An 11,422-nucleotide genomic window follows, 5' to 3' on the forward strand; every position below is an offset into this window, starting at 1 on the left:
TCAGGATCAATATTTTGATATAATGTGTAGAATAAAAATATCAATGAAATATGTCAATATTGTTCCTGAACAAACTTGCGCTCTGTAAATTTTAAAGCTAAAATTGTTGAAATTTTGTCCATTTTGTCCTCTTTCTGAAAAAGGATGTAAAATCGGACTAGTTTGTGACGTCATAAAAACAAAAAATTGTGAATATACTGCTTTGACACTATAATATTTTCTGTTAATTGTCCCCCGCTTTCGCGAAAGCGAGGGGACATCAAATCTCATTCGTCTGTCCGTCGGTCCGTCTGTCTGTCCGTCGGTCCGTCAGTCTGTCCGTCCGTCACAAAAACTTTAACCCTGCCCATAAATTTCGATTTAATGGAGCTATCATTTTCATATTTCATATGTGTATTTCTTGTGATAAGACCTTTCTTTAGGTACCACCAAATTTGACCTTTTGACCTTGACCTTGGAGTTTCAACTACTTTTACTAAAAAATTCCAAACTTTTACTTTGGCCATAACTTTTACATGGTGGATACTAGGACTTTCATATTTCACATATTTATTCTTTATGACAAGACCTTTCAAAGAATACCAACAACTTTGACCTTTTGACCTTGACCTTGGAAATTTACGTACTTATGAAAAAACTATATTCTTGACCATAATTTCTGAACGGTAAGGGCTACGGCTTTTATACTTCACATATTTTATTCTTGTAAGAAGACCTTTCATTGGATACCAATAACTTTACCTTTTGACCTTGACCTTGGCGTTTTAATTACTTTTTAAAAATTATAACCTCGGTCACAACTTTTGAACGGTAGATACAAGGACTTTTATATTTCACACATGTGTTCTTTGAGGCAACACCTTTCATTGGATACCAACGACTTTGACCTAAGGACCTTGACCTCGGAAATTTACGTACTTCTGAAAAAACTTTAACCTTGACCATAACTTTTAAACGGTAAGGGCTAGGGCTTTCGTACTTCACGTATGTAATCCTTGTGAGAGGACCTTTCATTGCATGCCAAGAACTTTGACCCTTTGACCTTGACCTTGGACTTTTAACTACTTTTTAAAAACGTTAACCTTGTTCACAACTTTTGAACAGTAGAAACTAGGACTTTCATATTTTAAATATATGTATTCTTTATGGCAAGACCTTTCATAGGATACCAAAAACTTTGACCTATTGACCTTGACCCTAAAAATGATATCTTGCCCACAAAGATACCAAAAGCGGGGGACCACAATTCTTTGAATTTGCTTGTTTGTATTTCTCATTCAATTTACTAGTATTGAATTCAGCACATTTCAGGAAGTTTTCAAATTTTGACTTTTGTGGGGGCAAATATATGCAATATACCGCATATAGTTCTTCTACGTTATCCATTTTTAATGTGTAGATTATAAGTTATCCAGTTTATGTATGAGTGATTATTATTTATCCATTTTATATGTGTAGATTATTAGGTATCAAATTTCATTAAAGTATGTACTTGAAAAACCTCATTTAGTATTACATACACTGTGGAGTCAAAGGACGAATGGTGAATGGAATACAAACCATCTGAAAAACATTCATGTGACAGAACGGAGAGCAACAGTGCCACTCATACAAAATGCTGTTTATGCCCTCCATTTATCTTATGCTAGGCAAATGCCTGTATTGTAACGAATGAGTGAAAACAAGTTCCCTGATGGTCCTGCAGCTTTGTTAATTTTTACCTCGTTAAAACACTACAAGACATAGAGTGATGAATATTGTCATTTATGAATGACGAAGATAACAACTAATAACAAATAAACTACCTTAACTACTAGGGAGATCCCAGACAAACGTACAGAGGCTTATTCAGCACCTAATATCACTATGGCAGCGGAATCTCCCTAAGTCTAAGCAAGACATGATTATCATTGCTGAATGTACATTTAGAAGATGGGAGATCACCAGGAAATATATATACAAAAATGGCAGGGGGATCTCCCTGTGATATGAAAAATCAAAACAATGTAAAAATTGAGGTGCCATATACAAAAATTTGGCCACAAAATCCAATGTCAATTGGATTCCGCAACTGGAGTACAGCCATCCGTAAAACATTCATATGACAGAACGGAGAGCTACAGTGTCACTCATACAAAATACTGTATAATTATAGCTCAATATTTACAACAAAAACGACCGCGCTAACTAAGGACATACACAAGGTACCTTACCTATTTACAATTTTTCAAGATATTCTAATTTTAAAATTATACTGAATTAAACTTATATTTTTCTTCGACAAAAAATCAGCATGAATTACCAGGGGTTCTGAACTTATTTGAAATTATGAAAATTTCTGTTTTGCATTATTCAAAGAAAAATAAACAAAAATTACGAAACATCAATTCCAGATTTTATTCCATCAAAATTTGTTTATTGATTGATTGATTGTATATTGTTTAACGTCCCTCTCCAGAATATTTCACTGATGTGGAGACGTCACCATTGCCGGTGAAGGGCTGCAAATTTAGGCCTATGCTCGGCACTCAGGGCCTTTGAGCAGGGAGGGATCTTTATCGTGCCACACCTGCTGTGACACGGGGCCTCGGTTTATACGGTCTCATCCGAAGGACCGCCCCATTTAGTCGCCTTTTACGACAAGCAAGGGGGTACTGAGGACCTATTCTAACCCGGATCCCCACGGGGTTCAAAAGAGTTTAATCCACAATGTGCCATATTCGGCCTAGCAAATTAGGAAATTTTAAACACAGCTTCAGAATAAATTTGTTGGTATAATTCTAATTTATAACATTTACCAAATTAATTTATGCAGTAGTCCTCTCTCACCGGATGTTTATTAAAGCAAACTAATTGCCCGAACCTAACACAGTTTCAGGTTTCCGGGAAAATCTCGCTGTTTTACCCACTTCAGTATTAAAATTCACATAGAGCACATTCGTTACGGTTTAATTTTCTTTCAAAAAAATAAACTACAATATTAAATCAATATTTCTGATAAAAAATATTTAACCGTAAACAATGTGACCAAGCCGAAAAAAAATATTACAATATATGCGCGGCAACTTCAAAAGTATCGTCTGGAAGCTGGATTCCAAGAAAAAAAATCATGTAATAATCGGAAACATATAAAACCTTCGAAGCAGTGATATTACTAGATATTTTCTACAGAAAGGTGAGTGTTTTATGTTTTTTCAATATATGAGTCAATTGTTAAAAGGCATAGTAACTCTTAGGCCTAATTAAACTCAAACGAATATTGGAAATCATGGGCCCAAGATACATGTACGTTCAACAATGTTCAAGATACCTTACATGTAACGCCACAGACAGAAAAAAAAAAACAGTAAAAACCTAAATTTTCATATTTAATTTTACTTAAAATAATAAATTAGATTTAAAAAAAAACATTAAACTGTCAAAGTATATTTACTTGGAACCTGTAGGCCTATACGTTAAATATCTTTTACATGTAGGTCGGTACATGTATGTTACGCAAAAGATACGATCGAGTTTCCGAATATGATCAGTGTACCCGCAACATTCCTACATGCGGCATTGTAATTACACATGTTCATACAACACTAACTTTGTTCTGGCAATGACTAAACGACAATACACATTTAGTAGTCAAGTACTCGATTTATTTCACAAAAGAATGTATCCACGACAGATCGTTCATTTACCGACTATTTATAATATTTTTGCATGAATAATTAATAGGTGCTGTATTCGCAAACAGTTAAAATCACATCAAATTAAAGTGATATGATTTATTTGGATGGCTGTATCTGTTGGTAAATGGATATGAATATATCTTGTTTGCTAATATTAAAAAAAAATGAAATCAGTTCCTAAGATTTTTTTTCTTAATTTATTTTTTATTTTTCTAAAGGGCAATAACTACGATCTCGGCGTGGTAGCATCGAAAACAAAAATAAAGTGACTCAATCGGAAATTTCTTTTTATACTAATAATAATTGAAATCATAATAATTGTATCAATTATAATTTGTTTTGTGTGATTGCAATCAATAAATATAACATGGTAAAAAAAATACAATGAAACAAAAATAAAAACATTTTTAAGGTCTTCCGTTTCCAACGGAAGACCTTCTACTGATTCTGATGATTAAGATTATTAAGGTCTTCCGCTCAGGCGGAAGACCTTCTACTGATTCTGATGGTTAAGATTATTCCCTATTATTAGGGTCTTCCGCTTCCATCGGAAGACCCTACTGTTATTCTATTTAGGGTCTTCCGAGCTTCCTTCGGAAGACCCTACTGTTATTCTACTGTTTCTTATTATTATTTGCTTTTTTTTTCCCGCCGGATTTTTGACAGGCGATTTCTCAAAGACCTTTGGACTGATTTTTATGAAACGTTCAGGTTAGATACCTTGTATTTACACCTATTTACATCTGCTTTCAATTTTTTGATACATGCCTTACTTTGTGAGTTATTGCCCTTTAATTGATAATTTTGATGTCTCGTGTCCACTAATAAACTCAAGAACGACTTATGATAATTACATGAAAGTTGGAGAACTTATAGCCAATACATTGTAGATGTGCATAACGATAAAATTATAAGCTGATTTCCTAAAGATCGGAAGCTATGTGACGGCAAATTTAAGTAATTTTTTTTCCATGAAATTTTGCTTCTTTTTGTATAATAACTTTTGAACCGAGAATAATTTGGTAAGAAATATATTAGAAAAGTTGTGCATAATTACAAGAGCTTTCATATAAGATCATGGAAAAAGGGCTGGCCCCTATAATTAGGGGTTAATAACTCATACACGTTTATTTCTGTTAGCTAAAAATATTGATTTATTATGAAAAAGTTTGACTGAAATAATTTCGAACTGATTAAATCTTGTCGTTTGATATAAAGAGAAATAAACTTCAAGCTATATTTAATACTTTTTTATAAAACAAATATGTGAGAAACCTTACAGGAACAAGTTGTCTACTATAGCCTCTTGCATAGTTTTAGTTGATCGATGCATCTGAAAGATATTATTTTGATTCGGTGTTTCTCTGTTTTTTTATTATTCAAATAATAAATATAATGTGATTTTGTATACAACAATAGGTAAAATCAAAATATTTCTGCATTAGTTAAGAGGAAGTCTTTTCGGGGCCTCTTGTTTGTAAACAACGCGCGGCATTGTGGGAAATGGGAAGGTACTAAAGACCTGATATACTAAAAACCTTATTTGACCTGATTCAAAATCGTCAGTAAATATTCCAAACAAACGAATTTTTGTATAGCATTTTGCATCATAGTCATAAAGTATTTAAATAAGTCATTTGAAGTACTCAATATTGTCATTTAATCTAAAATAAAAACATCAGGTAAATATCAGGTCTCTCGTATATCCGGTTATTAGTGTGACCCAAAAGTCGGACACATGTTTACAAACTGAAAGTTGGAATCATGTGAAGTTGAGCATTCCTTACCACACAAGCTACAGGCCGTATGTAGACATGCACGCACATTTAATCTGCAGCTACGAAGTACTTTATCAATCCTCTGGAGCATTATTTTCAGCAGAATTATCCGATTTATAAATTTGTGTGTGAATTGTTTACGAGGAAATTCCGACTGTTAAATTAACAAGCTGAGCACTCTTGACTCTGGTTCGTGGTTCCCAGTGATAAATGTATCGAGTGATGAAAGAGTCGACGGTGACATTTTAAAGTTTGATTGGCATGGACTATCGGAATGAAGGTTAGAAATCTATTTTACCTAAAATTTAAATTACTATGGCTGCTTAGAGCATTGATATTTTTAAAAATACACAGACACACCGATACATTATCTGTTTTAAGGCTCAGACGCTTTCTGTTAGCCTTTTAAAATCCCAACAGCTTTTTATTTTTTATTTAAATATATGTGAGCATTTAATTTTAACAAGACTCACTTTCAAAACAAAAAATTCAACACTCCACTATCCATCATAGTGATACTCTTATAGACCATTTCACGGTAGCTGCGGTACTGCTCTTTTGCAGGGCAAAATGATATAGTTTGGTGAAATATGACATATAAGTAATTGTTAAATATACGTCATTTAATTATCTCTCAACAAAAACTTTGCCAAACGTTATTATTTTGCCCTGCAAAAGAGCAATATATACCGCAGTAACCACGGAGGGGTAATTTACACTACACTTAATACAGAGGTTGAGATCTTAAACTTGTACGCGTACGTGTACTTGTATATATTTTGACGTACACGTACACGTTTTTTAAAAATTTGTCTGTTGAGATTTTTATGATGTGTAACATGTACGTGTACACCGAGATCGGTGTCTCTGTTTCAACTATTTAGAAGGTTTTTTGTCGTCAGTTAGTAAACAAAACTTGATGAAAATAAGTGCTCGTGAAAGCAAACATCCTATATAATGCATAACAATCACATTTTCACACTTAAATTGGCTAATTTTTATTATTAAAGCTACACGTTTTCACTTACGTGTAGATTCCATTCTACAAGTTTTAAGAACTTGTTGCAATCTTGACGTCACTAAAATTGATGACGTAATACACACAGAATTTAGGTTATTACCCTACTAGAGTAGACGTACCCGTACATGTACAGGTTTGAAATCTCAACCTCTCTATTATTTGTTGAATATACACCGTGACAATATGTTGACGGTGTGACTGTTAGGGTGAGGGCAGATACTTATTCAGTTTTAATTTAGATCGGGCTTGTCAAACCGCACTTGATATTTGGTGCATCGATGCTCTGTTCACACGGGGAGTTTAATTCAAATTAGTTTTATTAATTCGTAATTAGTTTTATTAATTTATTAATTTACTGCGAATTAAATTACTTTGCATTAGCTCCATGTGAACACAAAGGGAAGCTTATTCGAATTAAATTTTGAGGCATTTGTAATGGCAAAATTAATTCAAATGCTAGATGTTGGTGGTCAGCTTTAAGTACTTAATTGTGCTATTTTTGAGTGGATAGCCTTACTGACACTTGACTGTAGAAGTAAAAATTTTTATTCGCATTTGTTTAATTCGCATTAGATGTCATGTTAACACAGTTTGATTCCCATTAGCAGTCAGGGGTGGTACTGAAATCAGTCATTTTTGAAAATGATGGATAATGGTCATTTCTTCTAAGTATATAATGTACACAATTTTCTGATTTTTGTAAATATGACGTCTTTTCATCATATTTCCATTCTCAAGTCAATTTTCCCATCCCATTTACTACAGTAATTAGATATAGTACACTATCCTGCCATAGACCCTTGTGTAGAGAAACATCTTGACAAGTAATTGAAACCAAAATAATTTAGTGCGCCCCGTAAAACTAATGAGATAATTAAGTGCGCCCAGACCTAACAATTTGATAAAAAATGATGAAAAACAGTCATTTTTAATATCAGAGATAACTCTATTTCTAAAATAAATTTCAAAATAGAAATGACTGTTTTTCATCATTTTACTAAAAAAAGATGAATTTCCATCATTATTAAAAATCAATTTAATGACTGAAAATCATCATTTTTAAAAATGATGGATTTCAATCACACCCCTGACTGATTAGTTTGATTCGCATTAGTTTACTTTGCATTCATTTACTGCGAATTAAACTCTCCATGTGAACAGGGCACTAGACTTTGAAGTACATGATGTTGTGGTGTAAGTTAGGCCTACATTACCAGTCTAAATCTTGAATAGTGCTGACTTTAATGAAGAATTTTTTCCCCCACTATTTATCTGCAATTTATCCATTAAATCAAGGTGAATTTATTTTTTGGAAACTTTTGATCAATTCTTGCAAGAATGTAGCTTAAAGAATCAAAGCACTGTGGGTCCAAAGTTACTGCAGAAAAGAAATTGTGTGGATCAATAAGCAAGTGATAATTTTCTCTTCACCAAGGGGTTGTCATGAGAGCTTGCATTATGAGCAGCGCTTCGTGCTGCTGTCTGTAATTGCTATAAATAGCTGTTCAAACAAAGTCTTTAGTATCAAAATTTATTGACAAAAAATTTCACAATTGTTGCTCAGTTAAATCTCAAAAGAAATTTGTAAAAACAATTGTAATAATAGAAAGTTTGCTTATTTTTAGATGACTGCAGGAATGGTTTGTTTGATTATTGGCCTATCAAACATTTTCCAGTCATTTGATGATGCCACCACTTGGGATAGTAAGCTGCAAATATAGACTTGTACTCAGCACTTATTGCCTTTGAGAAGTAAGGGATCCTTTTGACACTGAATCTCGGTGTATGCGGTCTCATTGGAGTAACCCGTCTGAAGCATTTAGCAATGGGATTGGAACCTGTGATGTAAGAATCAGCTTCTTATTGGTACTTTGATTGGTAATGTTATTTGAGAATTTTCACTCCTTCACTCATTTAGAGGTGTTAATATATACCGGTAAATAGTTTTTATTTAGACCTTTATTTGGAACTCAGTGACATTGTCCTAACATGTACTATGAGGTTTTTAAGGTCTCATTCACTTCAAATGCTGGGTGCATGGTTAAGTAACATTACTGCATCATGTTTTTGTCTTAGGTTTGATGCAGTGAATAATCAAAGTACTCAGAAGTACTGAAAGCTGGGCTCATTTACAGGGTAATGAACAAAGACCGTGATAAGAGTTTAAAAACAAATTCAGACATTGAGAGTATATGTTATCCACAAAAATATCTCTATGGCATATATATAGTATTAAAAAGTTTCAAAATTAAAAATTATTATAGAATTTAACAGCATAAAATATTTATCACATGTATCGTTTGAGGTGGTTTCGGAGATTTATATACCAACAGAAGTAAATAAACACTAATGCAGCAAGATTAATTAAGGTCAAACGATTATGCACTGATGTGTCCTCAGCTGAGAATTTGCATCAAAGCGTACATCAAGTAATTAATGATGTTTACCGCATTTGTGTTAGACTGACAATACAACCTTTATTTATAGAATATGGCGCACACATCAATACCTGAAAACCTTTTGCATATTTTAAACAAATAATTAATCGAAGAAGACTGTAGAAAGTACATTATTATAATTATTTTTTGACAATTTCCGATAACTTTGAAAATTTAATTCTGTAATCAGTGTTTGTATTGCCTCAAATTTGATTGCGCAAATGTACTATATTTTAATGTGTACACTGTAAATTTGATTAAGCATCAGTGATGAAGCAGCATTTCCTGTTGAACTTCGTAGCAATGAGTCCGGCTAGAAATCAAGCTAAACTTCAGGATTATATAAAGGGAATGCCCTACCACTAGGCTACCATAAAGACAAAGATGTATTTTGGTTATATAGGAAAAAATGCTTTGGCAAACACTTATAATGAATAAAAGCTTATAGAAAATATAATTTTATTCCTTGTCTTTTTAAAACATATGGAAATCTAAAAAAAAATGATTTACATGTACTTTTACAAAAAAAACATGGCTAGTTGGTTATGAAAATTATGGTGTCCAGATAAGGCTAATTGTAAAAGTGCTTCAGCATGTTTAGGAAAAATGTGCTAACACAGGCTAAGGCAACTTAAAATAACATGCAGTTGTGCTGACACAAAATATGCTGCCATGCCAACAGCCCAACACAGCTTTACCCAATCTATTACATGTAATCTTGACTGTGTGGTGTAAAAGCCTGCTGCAACATTTTTACAATGCACAAGTACATTGTCATTGTGTTGTCATAAACACACTAGACCATCGTCATAAGTGTTGTAGCACATTTTTAATTTTACTTCATGCTACCTTGTAAGTGTCTTAAACTGGCCAGAATGTTGTCATAAACTTACTAGCATGGTGTTATAAATGAGCTAGAGCCACATTGTTACTTTGCGCTAGCTCTTTGTTCCTTATGCAATAGCATTTTGTCACTTCATTAGCGCATTGTTCTTCATTGCTGTAACACGTTTACGAATGGTCTTATTATGACACATAAAAAAATCATAACTGGATACCATCTTTTTGGCTAATTAGTCGGTTAACAACTGTTAACATTACCATTCCTGATAAATTTTGATATGAACAAGTAATGTACATTTTCTTTATTTGAAATCATGAAAAACTAATATGTTATTTTATAACATCCTCAAAGGACTCCCTGTTAACCTATATTTTTAAAAAATTTTAGACTACCGGAAAATGTGACAGTATCTTTGAACTCAGTTTGATGGTTTATCTTATCTTATAACAGTGTATAAGCTGCACTTTTTAAAAAAAAATTCAATAAAAAATTTCAATTTCTTTTTGATAGGTGTGACTGTCATCAGAGTACTGAAATTTGGTTCCAAGCACGATCATGATTGCCAGAAGAGCATCTGTTGGGGGATGACAATTAAGGAATAAACAGCATAATGAAATTGAAACATTCATGTGAAACAGTCTTAGTTTATGATATTGACTTTAAATATTCATATTTAGATTTTGATTTGAGAAACAGACATAAATCCACAAATATGAACAAATCAATTGCTTTCAGTTTTTCAAGAGAAATAGATTTTGTTACAGAGTCTATTTTTAGTTTGGAATAAATATTCTTTTTAAGTATGTGTCAGATCTTGCATGTTAACATCTGTATTGAGGTCTTCCCTTTCCAAGAGAAGACATACCAGTTCTAATAGTTAAGGTTATAAATGTGTGTAAATATCTGTATTTTTACAGTATAATTGATTGATTGTTTACTGTTTAACGTCCCTCTCCAGAATATTTCACTTATATGGAGACGTCACCATTGCCGGTGAAGGGCTGCAAATTTAGGCCTATGCTTGGCACTTATGGCCTTTGAACAGGGAGGGATCTTTATTGTGCAACACCTGCTGTGACACGGGGCCTCGGTTTATACGGTCTCATTCGAAGAACCGCCCCATTTAGTCGCCTTTTACAACAAGCAAGGGGGTACTGAGGACCTACTCTAACCCGGAAAGGTTTTTGCTATTTGAGTCAAAGAAACAAAGAATGGTAGCAAAGTTGACAATTGTAACATTTCACTTTCTGCTTATCGCTAAGAAGGAAGACCCACTCGTTGCTTTGCAACGAGCTTTGCTCTAGTGTTTCTTATTAGGGTCTTCCGCTTCCTTCGGAAGACCCTACTGTTATTCTACTGTTTCTTATTAGGGCTTTTCGACTTTTGTCGAAAAGACCTATTGTTTTCGTTTTGTTTATTATTATTATTATTATTATACTGAACACTTCTATCGTTCAGGATATGGGGAGTACCTTTAAAACTAGGTGTTTTATTTAATAACTACTAAATAGCAAATTTAAATCTCACGTGCGTGAAACAAGAACAACTTCCGGTATAGTCACTTCCGGTTTCTACCAAAGGAAAACTGAAATTTCTAAATAAGCCAAAAACGTTTTTAATTTTAGTGTCTAGACTCCCAAATTTAAGATATGAATTCTAGAGAC

The 11,422-nt window shown here is 33.2% G+C and overlaps 1 long non-coding RNA gene across 2 annotated transcripts; it reads left to right on the top strand.

Moving 5' to 3' along the window:
• Positions 1-5,045: 5,045 nt before the first annotated feature.
• Positions 5,046-11,000, top strand: LOC134264970 (uncharacterized). Of its 2 annotated transcripts, none has more exons than XR_009991662.1 (3): positions 5,046-5,735; positions 8,102-8,321; positions 8,553-8,639. It is a non-coding gene; the product is annotated as an uncharacterized LOC134264970 (long non-coding RNA). The 2 variants fall into 2 exon arrangements; XR_009991661.1 differs by lacking the exon at positions 8,553-8,639 and adding an exon at positions 10,269-11,000 and having other exon boundaries at positions 5,048-5,735.
• Positions 11,001-11,422: the final 422 nt, after the last annotated feature.

Source organism: Saccostrea cucullata, unplaced genomic scaffold (genome assembly GCF_032062105.1).
Source record: "Saccostrea cucullata isolate Sc308-1 unplaced genomic scaffold, CSIRO_AGI_Scuc_v1 ctg2236, whole genome shotgun sequence".
NCBI lineage: Eukaryota > Metazoa > Mollusca > Bivalvia > Ostreida > Ostreidae > Saccostrea > Saccostrea cuccullata.